Source organism: Schistocerca gregaria, chromosome 2, assembly GCF_023897955.1.
Source record: "Schistocerca gregaria isolate iqSchGreg1 chromosome 2, iqSchGreg1.2, whole genome shotgun sequence".
Lineage (NCBI taxonomy): Eukaryota > Metazoa > Arthropoda > Insecta > Orthoptera > Acrididae > Schistocerca > Schistocerca gregaria.
Genome location: NC_064921.1, coordinates 251,812,060 through 251,833,615, shown reverse-complemented (window position 1 = coordinate 251,833,615; position 21,556 = coordinate 251,812,060). Strand labels below are relative to the sequence as shown.

Genomic DNA, 21,556 nt, shown 5'->3' with positions numbered 1-21,556 from the left:
ATATTACGTCTGCTATGCAAACCTCTATCCTTTCACACATTAAACAATACTAACTGTGGGCCTTTAGTGATTGTCATTCACACCTCATATTGAGCCAAGGGTTTTTTCTCTGACGCCAAATGTGACACGTCTGACACTAAATGTAGCACTTTGCTACTAAATGTAACTGGGTTTTCTCTTTTGATGCAAGTCCATTGTCAGGATGAGTATTCTAAAGCATTATGTCAGGGTGAAAATAATTTTTCTCTCTTAACATGTGGTTCTTCCTTGGCTCGGGTATGAGGTAGAATGAAACAGCATTTTTACATAAGATAACTTTTATTTCAAGTTTCGTACAACTGTTTTCTTACTCGATGTTCTGGCTCGGAGAACGGCAGCTGTGTCGTTTGCGTAGCCTTCTGCTGCGGCAGCGGCGGCGACTGATAACGCGTGGCAGTGTGTATCTCGTGTCGCCGTCTCGCCCAGCTGACGAGACGCGCAGCGCGAGGTGGCCTGTTTAATTATTGCGAGCGAAGTCGTGCATCGGATGGTGATACCTTGGACGTGGCGCCCCAGTGTTTCTCTTCTCTAAGCGGCCGCGTGTGTTGTGTCGGCCAGCGGAGCGGCGCGGTGGGGGAAGGCCCGTGTCCCGGACTCGAACAACGGACTCCCGCTTGCCAGTCTTCGGCTGTCAGGCCTTCATCCCAGCTCACAGGTGACTGCTGATGTGAGGCCGTCTCCTTCCAGTCCTCACGAGTCACCGGGGTACGTAAAATCCCACTTCAAATACCTTTTAACTTCTGTCTTCTGGCGCCGAGGCTGCTGCTTGCTATTCCATTACAGCGGCGGACTTGGTGCGTCTGTGTATGATGATGTAGTCTCTTCTTGCATGACGGTCTTCAGCACCGAAACTGACTGAAAACTACTGCTACTCTTCTCTTCTTCCTTCGTCTCTCGTCTCTTCGTCTGTCAGGCCCACTGCGTCTCGCGTATTTATTCACTTCAGTTCTTCTGTCACATTGAAAAGCTTCTCGAAGAATCTTCTTAACGTCGGTCATTGGCTCTTGGATTGTAGGCGAGGGCCTTTGCTCACATGCACCAACTGAGAAACACGTGAGCCTGTTGGCCGATACCCTGACGGCTGAATCGACAGCGCCCGCTTATGTGGAACTTGCTGACTTCACGGTCATTGTCTCTTCTGCTCTGCTGTTCTGCCCGCTGTTTGCCAGTATGTATCTCTCTAAACTAAACCAAGTTTTCATTTATATTCTAATTTCTGCTTCACTTTGATTTCACTAATTTATTTATTTAAGTACCACTCAACACACACGCAATCTGCGCCAACGTGTAGAGGTCACCTAGTGAGACATCAGTTGCAGTCCAGTGGGAGTCGTGGTCGCAGTTTGCTCAGCCTCTAAATCAGTCTCAGTCTCAGGCAGCACATAACGACCATAGTAGTGTGCGTGGCGGGAATTGTTCTTTACCAGCAGTGAGGCTAATGTGGACTATTACAGAAGAGGTTGTACCACCACAACACATGGAAACTTAAATCAGCTAGCTCTTCGTTTATGTTAATAAAGAACCCTGTTAATACATGTGTGCTGTTGTGTTATAGAAAGAGAATACCGGCCACCAAACAACATCCTCTTCTTGCTTCCCACGGTGCAAGCCTACAGTGACAATGAGGCAATACAAAAATTTAAAATTTTTTGAATATTCTCTCACATAAACATAAACATCCGCTTCTGCCGCCGCTCACACAGTACACTGGTCACTTCACCAGCCCCCCTACAATGGACAAGATCAGGTACGTCGGTGTATTCTTTGGACTCCCCCCCCCTCCCCCCTCTCAGAGGCTGAGGTAATCCATTACTTCCGGTTGCTGACTCCTCCAGCCAGCCGCAGCCGCAGTGCACTGCGAAATAAGCATCTGTGGCTTGGATGTGATACTGTAGTTCAAACCAATTCCACCCCACCATAGACCCCCCAGTTTCAAAACCCACAATAACTAATCTGAGACCGCGATGTTATTAACCATATACTTCGAATTTCTCACACAAAATGTAGATTTCTTTCTTTTACACACGTTATTTGGGGCTTTTTCACATCGCTTAAATATCGTTACTTAGTGTGAGACTCCTATAACAGTATGACATAGGGTACATTTCCTCTACGTATTCTCTCATCAAGTAGAAAAAAAATCTGTTCCAATTAGCTTAATATCTGTTCTTCATGCACCATAGGACTCGAAAATTCAACTTATTTTTAGCTCATGACAGAGTGCTAAGGTCTAGCTCTGTCATAGTACATCTCCTCCCTTTGGAACGCCTTTAAGGTATCCAAGTGTCTCGCCACACACGAAGTTTCTTAAGGTAACAGCACAGATAAGTTCTAAATATCAGATTTACAGTACTTTACATCACTTCATAAATTCAGTAATACATCTGATTTTACTACGATGATTGTACCTCCCATTGCAGGTGGGAGATTGAAATTTCGTTAAAAAATACCTCATTATCGCTCCAAGTCAAGAGTCATATCCATGGTGCCCTAGCCATCGCCTCCACCTGCCAGACAACATTTTATTGATTTTAAATTGGTAGGACAATTAATTAGACTGATCATCAGAGTCACTTTACATGGCGAGTAATTTTTCTTTTCAGCAGTTGAATTGCACTCACCAGGTTGTTAAAATGGAAATCTCTGGCGGGAAGACAATGTTCTTTTGAAGTAACACTATTGAGAACCGACATTTGAAGCTGACCACGGAAGGATTCTACCGCCGCAACATACATTGCCACACGGGGTAGCCGTGCGGTCTAAGGGCGCCTCGCCACGGTTCGCGCGGCTCTCCCCATCGGAGGTTCCAGTCCTCCCTCGGGCATGAGTGTGTATGTGTTGTCCTTAGCGTAAATTTGTTTAAGTTAGATTAAGTAGTGTGTAAGCTTAGGGACCGATGACCTCAGCAGTTTGGTCCCATAAGACCTTACCACAAATTTCCAACATATATTTCGCCGAAGAAGCGCGCTATTAAAAACGCTATCACAATGAACATGTTACAGTCATCCTGTATAAAAAGCGGTCTTGGTTCTATAGGCACACACAAGAGTCGCTGATAGCGTTACGTTTTCTGGTAGAAAGGCCGTCTGCAATTTGCAATCAAATCTATCCATTCAGCCACATAATTGCATTGGATCCTATAGAGATGTATTTTAAAGATTACAGCCACTGGTGAATCATATTCGTGCCACTCTCATATCTCGAAACGAGTCACCTTTTTCAAACGTATCTGCTAAGAATCCCATACAGCAAAAAATCCAGCGCGGTTTTTTAGACAGTCCCTGTGCATCTTGTAACAGCTCCTCAGTCTCTACCCTACCCTCCCTGCAGTTCTGTCCGTGTGATCATGACAATTTCATCCGGAACTGAATGGAAGTCAGAGAGTACTATGCCTGAGACCTTCTGCCTCCCTTGGAGAAACGATGTGAGTTGAGTTAATGCGACAGAAAACCGAGTTTGACCATTCGGTGTAAAATGGGTACATGTTGTCGTAGTTCTGCCAACAGTGTACGATGTGTAAGGCCAACGTCATCAGTATCTAGAGATGTGACAGTGTTACTACAGGTTACCACCGCCACAGTAACCTTCGTGTTGCACACAGAAGTCATGGCCCAATGTTAAGCTGCACTGCTCATGTGTGGTATAATACTGCCATCTCGCCTTGACGCCACCTCTCTAGAATGTCTCCTCTCTCCACTATGAAGATGTGTGTATGTAACATCAGTCTATTCTCCTCCTCCAGAACACGCTATAAGTTTTACTGATTTTGCTCAGTACTCATTCCATGGTATTTTTCTCTAATTTTATGTATTCTCGTTCATTTTCCGTAACTTCTGTTGGTTTTCGCGATTTTACATATTTCATCTTATTTTGCTCAATTTTTTCGTATCTCGTATAATTTTTTCGTGTCAATACCAATTTTTCCTCGAATTTTACCGATTTTATGTCAGTTTTCAGGTTTTTCGTATGTATGTATGTATGTGGTCATATTACTGTCACCCATGTGGTGCTTGATTTTCTATGTGAATTTTTGCAAATCTTCTGCACCACCCTACTAAAAGTTTCTAAGGCTTGCCCTGTCCCCGCCGGCCGCGGTGGTCTAGCGGTTCAGGCGCTCAGTCCGGAACCGCGCGACTACTACGGTCGCAGGTTCGAATCCTGCCTCGGGCATGGATGTATGTGATGTCCTTAGGTTAGTTAGGTTTAAGTAATTCTAAGTTCTAGGGGACTAATGACCACAGATGTTAAGTCCCATAGTGCTCAGAGCCATTTGAACCATTGCCCTGTCCCCGGTGATCCCCACACATGCATTTTGGACAGGACGAACGCGAATAGTAGAGAAAGAGTCACTTCTTACCTTTATGAAACTGAAGACTCGATTTATGTCCAACGTGTGACAGGGAAATGGAGTACTTCGTATACATTTTCGTTCATCTAGAGGAGGGTACCAAAATAGGTTTTCCATCGATGGACATGTTTCATCGTCACACATGAATTGAACGTCCTCTGATGACACTGGTATGGAGACGTTTGCTGATAACGATCGCAGATAGATAGTGCTCTAAGTCACACACAGAACAAGTAATTGTATAAGAGTCGATTGCAGGTTACACCACACAACTGATACACCATGAGAGAACAACGGAAAAAATCGTTAAAGGCATGTTAAAAGACCTGCAGCAACATCTTTCTCTGTCTCTAGAATGGGTCATCAGTCTACCATTACATCATAACTCGTCAGAACCCATCTCAAACGATCACTCCATCTACTTTCTATCACTCTTTAATCCGGATCCATGTCAGTTACGAGGAATATAACTCTCTTTTCCAGGAAAGCATCAGACACAGCAGTTAACTTGCATGTTTCACTATTACCCCAACAGATACACAGCAGAATGTTGTTAAAAAAAAACTATACAAGGTATTTGTTAGCTGACACCGCATGGTTTTGATTGGTGGAGAGTACAAAGAAGCCCTACAGCGAATACTGATTGTTAAGGTTGAAAACACCTAAATTGTCCTGTGCAGTGTCAAACACGCGATGCATTCTGTAGTTGTATACTGCAGTCACACCAGCTGGTAATGCAATACTATTCAGCTAAGGCAGTTTCTAAATATTTATAAGGTGGTTGCTAATAACTTTGGCGTCACACCTGGGCTTGTTAACCGAAATCTTTCACAGTTATCAACACCTAGTACAAATGCACTGTTTTACTGGTCGGGCGATATAGTATAACACTGTACTCGAATGCAGTCAGTCACCTCTAACCACAAATTCTACAGTTGCAGTGCGTTTGCTTGTTTGCAGCAAGTCTGTGTCTGTGCTTGTGTCGCAGATGGCTCCCATGCCCCATAGTACAGAGGTGGCGGCGTCAAGGTGAGACGGCAGTATTATTGCGCACATGAGCGATACAGCTTAACATCGGGCTATGACTTCTGTGGGCAAGAGGAAGTTTATCGGGAGCGGTGGTGAACTGCGGTAAGACTGTTACATCTCTGGCTACTGATCGTACTGTTTATTTCATCGTAACATGTCACTGTTTCTTGGTATGCATTTTTGGTTGTCGATGATCATTTTATAGGGCTGTTGTTACATATCATAATTTCCGAACCGTAACTGGGTTTGAACTTTGTAAACAGCAATCGTCATACACCTCTGTAAATCTATGTAATGTTTACAAAGAATAGAAGTTTTCTTTGGTGTGCAAGGTAGTAGTTTTAATACATACAGTTTGTCACCATAGCTTATTATAGAGAAACTTGCACAGAGAATGTACGTCATGCACGGGGAATATATTTCTTACATCGGGACCGAGCGAGGTGGCGCAGTGGTTAGCACACTGGACTCGCATTCGGGAGGACGACGGTTCAATCCCGTCTCCGGCCATCCTGATTTAGGTTTTCCGTGATTTCCCTAAATCGCTTCAGGCAAATGCCGGGATGGTTCCTTCGAAAGGGCACGGTCGATTTCCTTCCCCATCCCCCCCCCCTCCCCCCGAGCTTGCGCTCCGTCTCTAATGACCTCGTTGTCGACGGGACGTTAAAAACTAATCTCCTCCTCCTCCTCCTCTTACATTGGAATATTAACAGCGTTGCATTCCACACTACTAATAGCTCGGAAGCAGCACTGCTCTAGCACTATGGTGTGTTTTAAGTGCAGAACCATGCAGCCTTAGGGATGTATGTGTTCACGTTCCACAGTCATTTATCTCTCACCGATACCTTCTTGGTATTGACCCCAGGCACTAGAACGATACTTCTGAATTGACGGAGCAGTTGATTTACGTAAAATACTTCAAACTACATCCGTCTGGGGATCCATCATGCATAAACCACACGTTTCTTCTTCATAAACGTCTGTTGTGTCGTCACAACACTCTGATATATACTATACACCGATAAGGGGTGGTAGCCTTCTCGATATGCACGTCTGGAGGGATCACGTGGGCTTCGATGTGCGCCATGAGTAAGATTCGTGGCGAAAAGTCTTCGCTGAACAGCACTTATGGACTCGGTTCACTTTGTTCCTTCACGACAACTGGGAAGTAGTAAACTACATCGGTCACAGTGTTGAAGGGAAGGTTGCCCGAAGACAATGTGGGGAGGTCTTTCAATCTCCAACTTTATCCTAAGAATGCGAGAATGCTCTGTGACTCTCATCGCATAGGGAAAGATGGGCTATAGTAATCGAAATTACGCACTATGATCGAAGTGCTAGAAATATGTAGATCGGTATAGGACGCTGTCTGGTATACTTTGGTATCGAGAATTAACAATGTATGTACAGGGTGTTTCAAAAATGACCGGTATATTTGAAACGGCAATACAAACTAAACGAGCAGCGATAGAAATACACCGTTTGTTGCAATATGCTTGGGACAACAGTACATTTTCAGGTGGACAAAATTTCGAAATTACAGTAGTTACAATTTTCAACAACAGATGGCGCTGCAAGTGATGTGAAAGATATAGAAGAAAACGCAGTCTGTGGGTGCGCCATTCTGTACGTCGTCTTTCTGCTGTAAGCGGGTGCTGTTCACAACGTCAAGTGTGCTGTGGACAACATGGTTTATTCCTTAGAACAGAGGATTTTTCTGGTGTTGGAATTCCACCGCCTAGAAACACAGTGTTGTTGCAACAAGACGAAGCTTTCAACGGAGGTTTAATGTAACCAAAGGACCGAAAAGCGATACAATAAAGGATCTGTTTGAAAAATTTCAATGGACTGGGAACGTGACGGATGAACGTGCTAGAAAGGTAGGGCGACCGCGTACGGCAACCACAGAGGGCAACGCGCAGCTAGTGCAGCAGGTGATCCAACAGCGGCCTCGGGTTTCCTTTCGCCGTGTTGCAACTGCGGTCCAAATGACGCCAACGTCCACGTATCGTCTCATTCGCCAGAGTTTACAACTCTATCCATACAAAATTCAAACGCGGCAACCCCTCGGCGCCGCTACCATTGCTGCACGAGAGACATTCGCTAACGATATAGTGCACAGGATTGATGACGGCGATATGCATGTGGGCAGCATTTGGTTTACTGACGAAGCTTATTTTTACCTGTACTGCTTCGTCAATAAACAGAACTGGAGCATATGGGGAACCGAAAAGCCCCATGTTGCAATCCCATCGTCCCTGCATCCTCAAAAAGTACTGGTCTGGGCCGCCATTTCTTCCAAAGGAATCATTGGCCCATTTTTCAGATCCGAAACGATTACTGCATCACGCTATCTGGACATTCTTCGTGAATTTGTGGAAGTACAAACTGCCTTAGACGACACTGCGAACACCTCATGGTTTATGCAAGATGATGCCCGGCCACATCGCACGGCCGACGTCTTTAATTTCCTGAATGAATATTTCCATGATCGTGTGATTGCTTTGGGCTATCCGAAACATACAGGAGGAGGCGTGGATTGGCCTCCCTATTCGCCAGACATGAACCCCTGTGACTTCTTTCTGTGGGGACACTTGAAACAGCAGGTGTACCGCCAGAATCCAGAAACAATTGAACAGCTGAAGCAGTACATCTCATCTGCATGTGAAGCCATTCCGCCATACACGTTGTCAAAGGTTCCGAGTAATTTCATTCAGAGTCTATGCCATATTATTGCTACGCATGGTGGATATGTGGAAAATATCGTACTATAGAGTTTCCTAGACCACAGCACCATCTGTTGTTGACAATTGTAACTACTGTAATTTCGAAAGTTTGTCTGCCTGAAAATGTAGTGTTGTCCCAAGCATATTGCAACACACGGTGTATTTCTATCGCTACTCGTTTAGTTTGTATTGCCGTTTCAAATATACCGGTCATTTTTGAAACACCCTGTATGTACTGCACAGTCATCTACCTACAGTCGCAATCTAGTACTTGGTACTCACAAGTTTGCTGTCGTGTCACTGTTCAGCATTGAAATTACGGAAAACTTAGTAAAATTGATTGCACTATCGACTCTGATAAGTATTACAGCACATTGTCCCTCATCAACGGCGTGTTTTTCCATCCCAGTCGTCCGCTGGTACGCTGTTGACTACCACATAATCATTGACTGACATCACTTGTTTGAGATGGAGAGAGAGTCGTAGTGGGAGCGACATCCTCCGGGATAACCTGCACTGAAATAGTGATGCCATACATGACTTCAATATGAGGGATCAATCGAAATGGAACGCCTAGTCATCTGCTACCATGTCACTCTGAAAGATAACTTTAAATGTAGAGGTCATCATTTACCCTCAGACAGCTGCAAAACTCTACCAGTTTTCATATGTCGCGATGTCTTCCACATTTTCTGTCAATAAGAAACACCGCCTCTGTCTTTTATTTCAATCATTGTGTGTGCGTTGTGGAAGCAGTAGCTGCATAATTTACACCTTGCGATGTATAGTTTGCTTTGAGAGCCAGTGGATCAAGAAGAGTTAATGTCAGTTTAGAACAAGATGTAGACCTTGAAGTAGCGACGGTGGTGTATGCAGCTGTAGTCATACACCGCTCGGATGTGTTACATTAGAAAAAAACTATGTATCAAACAACAACACAGGGACCCTTTCTTGCGGTGGGCAGTCTGTGGGGTATAGTCCTCCTACACCACAGGTGATGAAACTATACATTGGCTGTGGAAGCGACTTCCATCGCGAGCCACCTGCTCCAATGAACCGATACTTGTGTATTTAAAAGGATAGCCACATATGGTCAATGCTAGCACACAGGCTGTATTTGTTTTCGATATATATATCGGAAGACGGGGACGCAGTAAAATCTGATCGAGCTCTCTACTGGGTGACGATAATGGAGTTTCTATAGTTCGAAGTTTTTTCTCTCTATTCGATGGTACAAAATAACGATGATAGAGAGAATGGTTGGATGACATACATGACTGCACCCTGAGTGATGCTAAAAAAGGGCTCTGAGCACTACGGGACTCAACATCTTAGGTCATAAGTCCCCTAGAACTTAGAACTACTTAAACCTAACTAACCTAACTAAGGACATCACACACACCCATGCCCGAGGCAGGATTCGAATCTGCGACCGTAGCAGCCACGCGGTTCCGGACTGCAGCGCCAGAACCGCACGGCCACCGGGGCCGGCCCTGAGTGATGCAGATCTCCTTCAGACTTCTTATCTGTATGTAGTTTGGAGACATACTTCAGTGCAGTAGAAAATCATCATCCTTCTTCCACTTCTTGTAACTGCTCATACTGTCTTTCCTAGTACCTAGCGCTGCAGGAGAAAGCTTAGTTCGGCACTGCCCTTACACATCGTACATGGTTGGCGGTGCTACGACAGCACGTTCCCATTTTACGCCCAATGGTCAAAACATGGTCCTGTCGCAATAACTCAGCTCACACTGTTTCTCCATGAGAAGCAGAAGGTCTTAGATATAGTGCTCTTCCTTCCAGTTCCGACTTAAATTGGGACAATGATATGGACGAAGAGGCAGGGAGCTGCTACAAGATGCAGAGGGACTGTCTAAAAAACCGCACTTGAGTTTATGTTGTATGGATTACTTAGCAAATAGTTTAGAAAAAGGTGACTTGTTTCGAGGTATGAGAGTGGCATCGACATGATTCTCCAATGACTGTAATCATTAAAAGACGTCTCCATAGAATCCAAAGCAAGTATGTGGTTGAATTGATAGAATTGATTCCATATTGCAGACGGCATTTCTACCAGGAAGAGTAACGCTATCAGCGACTCTTGTGTGTGTCTAGAGAACCAAGACCGCTTTTTATACAGGATGGCATGGTTATTGTGATAGTGTTTCTAATAGAGCGGTCCTCGCGTGAAATGTATGTTCCCGGCGGTAGAATCCTTCTGTGGTCAGCATCAAATGTCGGTTCTCAATACTGTTACTTAAAAAGAACTTTGTCTTCCCTCCAGGGATTTCCCATTTGAACAACCTGGTGAGTGCAATCCAACTGCTGAATAGGAAAATTACTTGCCATGTAAAGCGACTTTCATGATCAGTCTAATTAATTTGCCTACCAAATTGTCTGGCAGGTGGAGTCGATGGCTAGAGCTCCATGGATATGATTCTTGACTTGGAGCGGTAATCAGGCATTTCTTTCGTCGCGGCGCTATTTTTTAACGAAATTTCAATCTCGCATCTACACAGGGAGAGGAAACCATCGCAATACAATCAGATGTATTATCGAATTAAAGTGATAATAATATAAACATGATATTTACAACTTCTCTGTGCTGTTATCTTAAGAGACTTCGAATGTGGCGAGACATTTGGTTACTTTAAGGGAGTTCGAAAGGGAGGAGGCATCCTCTGACAGAGTTTGTTGTTGTTGTTGTGGTCTTCAGTCCTGAGACTGATTTGATGCAGCTCTCCATGCTACTCTATCCTGTGCAAGTCTCTTCATCTCCCAGTACTTACTGCAACCTACATCCTTCTGAATCTGCTTAGTGTATTCATCTCTTGGTCTCCTTCTACGATTTTTACCCTCCACACTGCCCTCCAATGCTTAATTTGTGATCCCCTGATGCCTCAGAACATGACCTACCAACCGGTCCCGTCTTCTTCTCAAGTTGTGCTACAAACTCCTCTTCTCCCCAATTCTATTCAATACCTCCTCGTTAGTTATGTGATCTACCCATATAATCTTCAGCATTCTTCTGTAGCACCACATTTCGAAATCTTCTATTCCCTTCTTGTCAAAACTATTTATCGTCCATGTTTCACTTCCATACAGGGCTACACTTCATACAAATACTTTGAGAAACGACTTCCTGACACTTAAATCTATACTCGATGTTAATAAATCAGAGGTAGATCTTAGCATTCCGTCATATGCCAAAAAGCGTTGACAATTCTAGTCCTGCGATGAATGACGAACAGCTATTAAGCTCATTAGAACAGATTTTTTTATACTTGATGAGAGAATACTCAAAGGAAATGTAACGTATGCCATAATGGCACAGGATTTTCACAAAAAGTAGCGATACTTAAGATTTGTGAAAAAGCCCCAATTTCTTCTGTGCTCAGAAATAACTTGTGTAAAACGGAGAAACCTACATTTTGTGTGTGAAATTTGAGGTGTTTGGTGAACAACATGGCTGCCTCAAATTGGGTAAAGTGGGTTTTGTAAACGGGGGAGGGGGGAGTCGGTCTATATCAGAGCGGAATGGGTTAGAGCTACTATATACGTCCAAACCGTAGCTGCTTGATTTGCAGTGCAAAGCGGATGACTGCAGAGGCCGTTACGAGGAATCGGCAGCCGGAAGTAACGGATTAGGTGAGCATGTGAAGCGAGTCTAGGTACAAAGAATGCGCCTATCTGCCTGATTTAGTGCAGGGTAGCGGGGCGTGAAGTGACCAGTGAACCGTGAATTTAAACTTTCAAAACTTTTTCTTAAGAAATTTACTTTATTTACTAACTCCCGTGGACATACGTGGCGACCTCTCATGCGCCGACGCTCAAGACGGACTAGTCATCTTGTGTCCCAGTGCGCGACCGACCAACCGATCAATCCGACCGCCAATGACCATTGCCTGAACAAACTCGAGCAGACTGGCGGCCTAACACATACTAGCACTCCGGAAGACAGACAGACACTGACTGCCCCACATAGCTGACTAACTGACCCTCTCTCCCCCCTAGCGAGGTTTTTTTTCTTTATTGTTATTTTAAAACCTGTACAACAGGCAGGCTGTCAGCAGCGTTCTATGCTACTCTTCAGCCAGAGGATACACAATGAGGAAATACAGAAAGATTACACATAGGTTACAGAACGGTGGGCAAGAAAACAGTTGACACTGAAAGACAAACACGGAGCCGGTCACACTCGACGATAATCCACACTTGAAACTGTTGAAACGACGCACAAACACTGAAGATGGCGATGGCACAGGTGAACGATGGAGTGCGACGGCGAACACTGAACACTAAACACGACGGCACACACGAGACACTGATGGCGATGATCTCCGGCGCACGAAAGTCCATGTAGCGTGTGCGTGTCCAGTGACCTGCCAAGAGGGGAAGAAGGGTGGGGGGGGTGGGAGGGTGGAGAGGGGAGAACAAAGGCGCAAATGGCTGAGGAGATGGGAGGAGGAGTAGAGGGACAGGGGAGGGGAAGCCCAAGGAAGGAGTGGGGAGAAAGGGAGGAGGGAGGGAGGGTGCCCCAAGGAACAGACACAGGAAGAGGGAAGGAGGATCAAAGTTGGCAGGAGGGGAGGAGGATATCATCAGGGAGGGGGAGCTGGCGGAAGCCACCTTGGGAGAGAGTAAGGAAGGTGGAGAGATGGAGACCAGGTGGGACGTGGAAATACAGGCGCGGCAGTGGGCGAGGGCGGGAGAGGATGAGCGAGACAAGCGGGTGAGGAGGATCGAGTTTGCGGGAGGTGTACAGGATCCATATCCTTTCAAGGAAAAAGAGGAGGTGGGGGAATGGAATGAGATCATACAGGATCCGTGTGGGGGAGGGGAGACGGATGCGATAGGCAAGGCGGAGAGCATGGTGTCCCCTAGCGAGCTCATAGCGTCCCTTAAATGCACGTGAACAGGCCTCCTTTCCCCTTTCCCACCAGAGGGAGACACCAAAGCTGCGATTGCCACAGCGGCGCCACCGCCAGAAATGGAGGACGACTGCTTCACACTACGCGCTGCGGCGCGCTCTTCAAAACAGCAACTTTTACCACGGCTCAACCAGTCTGCTGGGAGAGGAGTGGGAGAAGCGGATGTATGTGTTGTGTGAGAGAATACTCAAATTGATGGGTGTTTACGCTGGATGTACTAGTAACTTCTGAATGCCTACCACTCCAGTCATCACTCTCTGAGGCCGTGGACGGTTCACTCTGGCTTACATGCACTTCCACGTCTGTAGCTGCGGCCACGGCGGAAGTTTTCATCGATCTCTGAGCGTTGGCACAGGTGGCATACGAGAGGATTGGCGCACTGCGTGTGGACCTCGGGATATGAGCATTTGGAATGTGCGAGTTTTTCAGCGATCTCCGACATCTAACCACGACAACTACTGCTATAGACTGGATCGTGGTTAAAGTGGTCGTGTTTAGTGCATCGCAATCCATTGCAGTGGAATTTGTCTTGTAGTGGTATTTTCCGTTATGTCAATCCGATGATGCAGTAGACTCTTCCTCCTCCTTTCGAATGTAGCAGAGAGAACGAATTTAGGAATTCTGTAGCGCTTGAAAACTCCAATCGCGATGTGAAATTCCCGTATGACAGCGACCTCGGGCACCTATCGATGACAACTTATTACTACGAATTGGATCGAGGTTTAGTTGTGTCCTGTTTAGTGCTTCTCAATACATCGCAGTGGACTGTCTTGCAGCGGTATTTGTTGTTGTTGTTACTATTCCATCATGTGGTAGACCCTTTCCTCCCTCCTTCTTCGTGCTGCTGTAGCAGAGAGAACCAGTTTAGGAAATCTGTAGTGCGTTAAAAAGAAAATACACTTAGCTGATCTGTAGTGGTCGGAAATTCCATAACCGTGACGGTATAAATCATGTCGAAATTGAAATTCCAACTGTCATTTCATTCGTCATCGCTTCAAATCGTGATGTCAAAATAATAATAGGTTTGGATTATTTAAAGGAATTATTTGTCAAAAACATAACACTGTTGTTCATGCATGCAAAATGGTGTGCAGTTCGATCCTTTTTTATTTCCGGTAGTTTTAAACTGTGTGAAGCAAATTGTTTAAAAGCCTATATTAATGATTTAATCAATATTTCGTGTGCCACATCTTCTGAAGCAACATTCGTGACATCTTCTAGATATGATTTTCGGCACCAGATTTAATAGCTCCTGAAACAGTTCGTGATGTGTACCAAAGGAAAGTGCACCGAGAAGGCTGGGGTAGTTTGGGGTACACGGCGGAAAGAAATATCCCATGCCAGTTGTTACGTGATCTGCAAAGCAAACTGCAGCTCTTCCTCTCAAACTATCTCTCTTTCTTCGTATGCAGCGATCTTTTCTAAAGTGCATTTTGAGTCAGCGTACTAATTTTGTGACATCGCCAGTTTGTGTGTGTTCACAAATAGCTACCACGACCGCCTTATATTCCCTACATGACGATTATGTGACCGGAAATTAATTATTAACTTCGGTAGTATCCCATGTATTTGCTTTGAAAAAATGGTTCTGAGCACTATGGGACTTAACTTCTCAGGTCATCAGTCCCCTAGAACTTAGAACTACTTAAACCTAACTAACCTAAGGCCATCACACACATCCATGCCCGAGGCAGGATTCGAACCTGCGACCGTAGCGGTCACGCGGTTCTAGACTGTAGCGCCTAGAACCTAGAACCGCTCTGCCACTCCGGCCGGCTTGCTTTGAAAGGAAGGCGTCTTTCGCGTGCGCTGGTATCTGAAGCTTGGTTCACGCATGCAGAAACAGGACGTGTCACTTGATATGGCAGCCAACAACAGTGTGACGAGCCCGGCGGTGCTCCCGCGCTCACCGTGGCTCTGGACAGCCTGCGCAGGTGGCGAGACGTGAAGAGGTATTTCACATATGAAACTTCCTGGCAGATTAAAACTGTGTGCCGGACTGAGACTCGAACTCGGGACCTTCATACCAGCGCACACTCCGCTGCAGAGTGAAAATCTCATTCTCGAAACATCCCCAAGGCTGTGGCTAAACCATGTGTCTGCAATATCAGGTCTTCCAGGAGTGCTAGTTCTGCAAGGTTCGCAGAAGAGCTTCTGTGAAGTTTGGAAAGTAGGAGACGAGGTCAATTATTAAAAAACAGTCTTAACCGCATTTATTATTATTATTATTATTATTATACCGCCAACCGGTTTCAACCCTACGTATCGGTCATCTTCTGGGCGTTCACACCATCGGTCGACTGCTGGTGGTGTCACTTCTGTCTACATAACGGCAGGAAACTATGTTATGCAGACACGAGTGACACCACCAGCAGTCGAACAATGGTGTAAACGCCCAGAAGATGACTCCTACGTTGGGTTGAAACCGGTTGGCGGTATTATAATAATAATAATAAGTACGATTAAGACTGTTTTTTAATAACTGATTAATCATACTAATCGCTGCTTCATCTCCACAACCATGTTGTCCAAAAATCTAGGAGACGAGGTCGGATCGTGAGCCGTGCTCGGGTAGCTCAGGTGGCCAGCACGGTAGCTCAGCGTGTTCGGCCAGAGGCCTGCTCGCCTTCTGTAATGAAAAAAAACTGAGTAAAGGAATCAACGATCAAACTGCACCGATGTATTGTGACGACCGCCCAGACCGAACGCAACGAACAATACCGAACAAACTGGAAGAAAATAAATAAATAAATAAAAAGGTGGTAGAGCACTTGCCCGCGAAAGGCCAAGGTCCCGGGCTCGAGTCTCGGTCCTGCACATAGTTTTAATCTGCCAGGACGTTTCATGTGAGCGCACACTCCGATGCAGAGCGAAAATCGCATTCCATTTCAGATATGTTTAAGTGATCTGTGACGGTTTAATTACGTGTTTCCGTACAAGAATTGTTTAGATATTCCATACACCAACTTGCAGTGGCGGATACAGAAAAACCTCAAGATATCTTGAGCTACCTTAAATTTTACCGTAATAAAAAATGATCAAGTCACATGTCAAGTTTAAGAAAGTTTTATTTAAACTAATTATACACAGATACAAGACAATGATATCTTATGATATAAAAACTTACAGTTGTTCTCTTCCTTAAATGATGACTTCTATGCGCCTGTTCTTCTGGCAAATTGGTTAACTACATTGTCAATAGGACAATCGATGTCAGGGTGAGTGGTAAACAGAGCTAGGTCATTAACTCGATCCCCATGTGCCAGACAGAAACGTATAAAATACGCTGACGCGGACGCGCGTGCTACATCGGAAAGTAGAACAACTCGATAACTCGATTCAGTCAAGTCGACTAACAAAAGAAACGAACGGATAGAGGACGGGGTGACTGGCGGGGGCGCCGCAGGTGGCAATGCGGGCGGCCCCCATATGTATTAGCCACTGCCACTTTGAATCTAGTAATTTATTAAAATAAACAATATTCCACTTGTTTTCTATATTGTTTGAACAATATTCCATAGACTGCAATCGATTTCCCGCCAAATTCTTTAAATAAATGGATAAACTATAATCCGTATACTGCCATGTATCCCATAAACTGTTTAAATAAACAATATTAAACACGTTGTCTAAATTGTTTAATCAGTATTACATAGACTTCAATCGATTTCCGTCCAAATTCTATATACAGGGTGATTATAATTAAAGCCAAACTTTCAAACCGCTGTAGAAATAACACTACTGATCAGAAAGAAGTCAAATTGCACAGAATGTTATTGGAGAAGGGGGAAACGTATAGTAGAAGAAAGATAAATAGTTACAAAATGTAGCAATAGATAGTGCTGTAAGTATTATAATTTAATAGTGGTCGACTACAAATGACAAATGAGTCACACAACAATGACTAAGGTGTACGTTTGACGTTAAACAAACTGTACTACTCAGTGTGCATGGGTGTACAGGTGTGATACCGTTAGTTACGTAAGCCCATCTACCACGGCAGCACCATACCACATCGGATGGGAAGAATCGGTTTTTAATTGTCCTGAGGCCAAAAACCGCATAAAAAGCATCACTCACATCGGTTTTCTATTGTCCTGAGGCCAAAAACCGCATAAAAAGCATCAATCACATCGGCTTCTAATTGCGATGAGCCCAAAAACCGCATAAAAAGCACCAATCAAAATCAAATCGGATTATTAATTTTCGTGTGACTGGTGCAAAACATGTTCAATATGCTTGGTTCAAATGGCTCTGAGCACTGTGGGACTTAACTTCTGAGTTCATCAGTCCCCTAGAACTTAGAACTACTTAAACCTTACTAACCTAGGGACAGCACACACATCCATGCCCGAGGCAGGATTCGAACCTGTGACCGTAGCGGTCTCACAGTTCCAGACTGTAGCGCCTAGAACTGCTTGGCCACCAGGGCTGTAAGTTGCTCTAGGCAACACCTGCGGTCATCAGTCCCCTAGATTTAGAACTACTTAAATCTAACTAACCTAAGGACATCACACACAACCATGCCCGATGCAGGATTCGAACCTGCGACCGAAGCAGCAGCACGGTTCCGGACTGAAGCGCCTAGAAACGCTCGGTCACAGAGACCGGCTCAATATGCTATCCACCGTTTTCCGCAATAAGTTGAAATCGAGATACAGCATTTTCTACAACTGACCGAAGTGTTTCCTGGATCACGTTCGGAATGTGTTGCGCATCCTGGGTCCCGTTCAGAATGTGTTGCGCAATGCGTGCCTTCAATGCGGCTACGTTTGCAATCAGAACACTGAACACATCTTTCAGATAGCCCCACAGCCAAGTCACACGAATTACCATGAGGTGATCGGGACGGTCAGGCTGTAGGGAAATGGCGGCTGATGATTCTAGCATTTCTAATATGGCGCTTCAGCAGCTGCTTAATTAGATTTGTAAAGTGCGGAGGTGCGCTATCTTGCATAAAAATGATTGCATCCACACGCCCACGCTTTTGGAGAGCTGGAATGACGTGGTTGCGCAAAAGGCACTCATAGCGCTTACCAGTGACACGAGTGACAGGACCGGAAACACCTGTCTCTTCGAAAAAATATGGCCCTATGATAAATGATGCCATAAACCCACACCACACAGTGATCTTTTCAGGATGAAGCCGTACTGGCTGATTTGCGTGTGGATTTTCCGTTGCCCATATTCTGTGTATTGACATATGTTGTCAGATGGAAGTGGGCTTCGTCTGTCCACAAATCTTCCACAGCCAATCATTGTCCACTTCCATGCGAGCAAGAAATTCTACAGCAAAGGTCTCTCTTGCTGGAAGATCAACAGGAAACAACTCATGCACATGGATAATTTTGAATGGATAGCAAAGAAAGCTGTTTCGTAGGATTTTATGCACCATGCTCACGGGTATGTCCAATGTACGGGCAATTCTCTGTGCACTACACGTTTGAACACCTCCACACGTATCCTCCTGCATTGCTGTGGGCACTGCTTCCACTGACGCCGAATCAATTCCTTTCCTCCCTCTACCAGGTTACACCAAAAGAAACCGTCTTTTCGAATTTCCGAATCATCTTCTCCAGACTGAAGGCAGTCATCGGATTAATGCCTCTTTTCAAACCCTTCAGTGTCCGGAACTACTGCAGAGCTACGTGTGCGCAGTTATCATTCTTGTAATACAGCTTTACAAGCAGAGCGCGATCCTGCGTTGAGACAGTCATGGTGAACGTCGCAGACGCGAAAGGAGGAAAAGCCTTGCACCTGGCGTGTTTATACCAAATTCAATGTGTCGTGCCCATGAGAGGTGGTTTCACTTACGTATTCTGGCACATACAACGTCATCTATTGATCAACTTTCACACTATTTTTTTTCTTGTGCCATACGTTTTTCTCCTTCTCCGATAATATTCCGTTGCAATTTGACGTCATTCAGACCAGTGGTGTTATTTCTACAGCGTTTTTAAAGTTTAACTTTAATTATAATCACCCTCTATAAATAAATAAACTATATTCCATACATCGCCCTGTATCCCATAAATTGTTTAAATAAACAATATTCTACATATTTTCTAAATTGTTTAAACAATAAAACATACATTGAAATCGATATCCCATCGAATTCTTTACATAGATAAACAAACTATATACTAGACAGTCTTGCATCCGACAAATTGTCTAAATGAACAATATTCCACACATAGACTAAATTATTAAAACAATATTCCATACACTGCAACCTATTTACCGACAATGGGCAAATAAGATAAGTCTTTTTCCCGCCGTTTTCCATGTGGGGGAGTGGGGGGGGGGGAGGGCTGGGGGGTTTCCCATAGTGGGAGGAGGTAATTAATTGATCGATTTAATTATTTAATTAATCAAATTTATATCAAAAGTGTGCATATATCGGAAAGGGGTTTCCCAGAGGGGCGGGGGAGCAGGAGGGGGAGGGGGAGGAGGAGAGGGAGGGGGAGGGGTGGGTTTTTTCTGATAACCACTTAACAGAACATGTTATGGGCCTGTCAATTAAAAGGACGGACTATCTCCCAGTGTCATAATACTCTTAGCAGAACCACATGTACCAACCGATAGACCACGCTGCATGGTAACATGATTATTTGATTTTACTGATTAGGTTTTGACTATTGACGACAGAAAAATTATTTCGAAAAACTAGGGACTTTTTTATTTTACCAACAATAGTCAAAACCTAGTGAATAAAATCAACGATTTGCTGTGTGCTCAGAATGCTAATTTTTGTCAGTACCTGTACCTGTTCAAACAACTATAGACAGCATTAAAAAAATCTACGTACTTTTAAAAAAGATATTTCTTATGAGCAAATCACTGACCTTATTCGTCTGCTAAGAACAGTAGTAAAATATAGCTATTTTGATTTCAGACCTGACGGCCTGGCAATGGGTAATCCAATGGCCAATATTTTAATTACTTCACTGGAAGAAAATATTATTGATTAATTTTTCAGCTACTAATCTCGATATTATGCCATACTCTCGGTACGTAGACGACATTTTGATCATATACATTGGTTCCTGGGAAGGTGTTGAGTATTTGTTTGAAATTTTTGTTAGCCTTCAAGAAAAAATCAGCTTGACTTGTGAATTAGAAAGAAATGATCGTCAGCTACGTTACTTGGACCCCAGTATTGCCATAGACAACGACAGACTTCCCTTCGGCATTATTCGAGAATCCACTAATAGAGATCATGCCCGCCAGTTCAGTGCATCCTCATTTCCATAAAAAAAGCATTTTTCTATTCAGCCATTCTCCTTGGAGTTTCTGTACCTCCGTCACCAGACAAGCTTAATGATGATATGGGTTTAATAAAAACTATTATAGTTAATAACAGTTATGATTCTCTTCAGAGTTAAAACTGACGCCAAAATGACTCCTTTAGGCATCAGTGCTGTTTCTGACAGTAACGAGTACAAAAATGTTTTTTTTTTTAATTCCACTGTTAGGGCCTGTTTCTTATAGAACTGCAGTTAATACCATTTATGAATGATCGTCAAAGTTAAAACTGACGCTAAAGTGGCTTCTTTAGGCATCAGTCCTGTATCTGACACTAACGAATATAAAAAATATTATTCGATTCCAGTTTTAGGACCTGTTTCTTATAGAATTCGTCGTCTTCTAGTTAAATAATATGGATGCAAAGTTGCCTTTTCTATTAGCAATAACTTGCAGAAAAACCCTATTCGCAATCTCAAGACGCTGTTGCTCCTATACACAGTTCAGAAGCTTATAAAATCATTTGTGATACTTGTCATGGTTATTACTTGGGATAAAATGGAAATCTTTCAGTGTCAGGTATAAGGAACATTTACTGGATAAATGAGGCACTAATGTACATAATTCCACTTTTGCTGATCACACAGCCGGCCGCGGTGGTCTAGCGGTTCTAGGCGCTCAGTCCGGAAGCGCGCGACTGCTACGGTCGCAGGTTCGAATCCTGCCTCGGGCATGGATGTGTGTGATGTCCTTAGGTTAGTTAGGTTTAAGTAGTTCTAAGTTCTAGGGGACTGATGACCACAGATGTTAAGTCCCATAGTGCTCAGAGAAATTTGAACCATTTGAACCTGATCACATGCCGAAAAGTGTTGCAGAAATTTCCATTTTACTTAGGGAAAAGAAAGGTCAGGTTCAAAATGGTTCTGAGCACTATGGGACTCAACTGCTGTGGTCATCAGTCCCCTAGAACTTAGAACTACTTAAACCTAACTAACCTAAGGACATCACACACATCCATGCCCGAGGCAGGATTCGAACCTGCGACCGTAGCAGTCGCGCGCTTCCGGACTGAGCGCCTGGAACCGCGAGACCACCGCGGCCGGCAAAGGTCAGGCTCGACGTACTGGAAGAGCTGGAGGTTTCCAAGCATATTTCTAAGAACTATGGCCTCATACTCAACGAACAATTACAATTAAGTAACAATTTTTTTTCAATGGCTTTAATCCATTACTCGCGGA

At 44.3% G+C, this 21,556-nt stretch overlaps 1 protein-coding gene across 5 annotated transcripts in view; it reads left to right on the top strand.

Annotated features, from left to right (window-relative positions):
• Positions 1 to 436: 436 nt before the first annotated feature.
• The window catches only part of LOC126336797 (alpha-methylacyl-CoA racemase), a 176,437-nt gene continuing 155,317 nt past the window's right edge, over positions 437 to 21,556 (top strand). For 3 of the 5 annotated variants that reach the window (XM_050000832.1, XM_050000824.1, XM_050000831.1), the window contains exon 1: positions 497 to 744. The gene's annotated coding sequence lies outside the window, so the exon portion shown is untranslated. Of the gene's footprint in view, positions 745 to 21,556 lie in introns of all 5 variants that reach the window. The other 2 variants (XM_050000828.1, XM_050000829.1) reach the window with 2 other exon arrangements.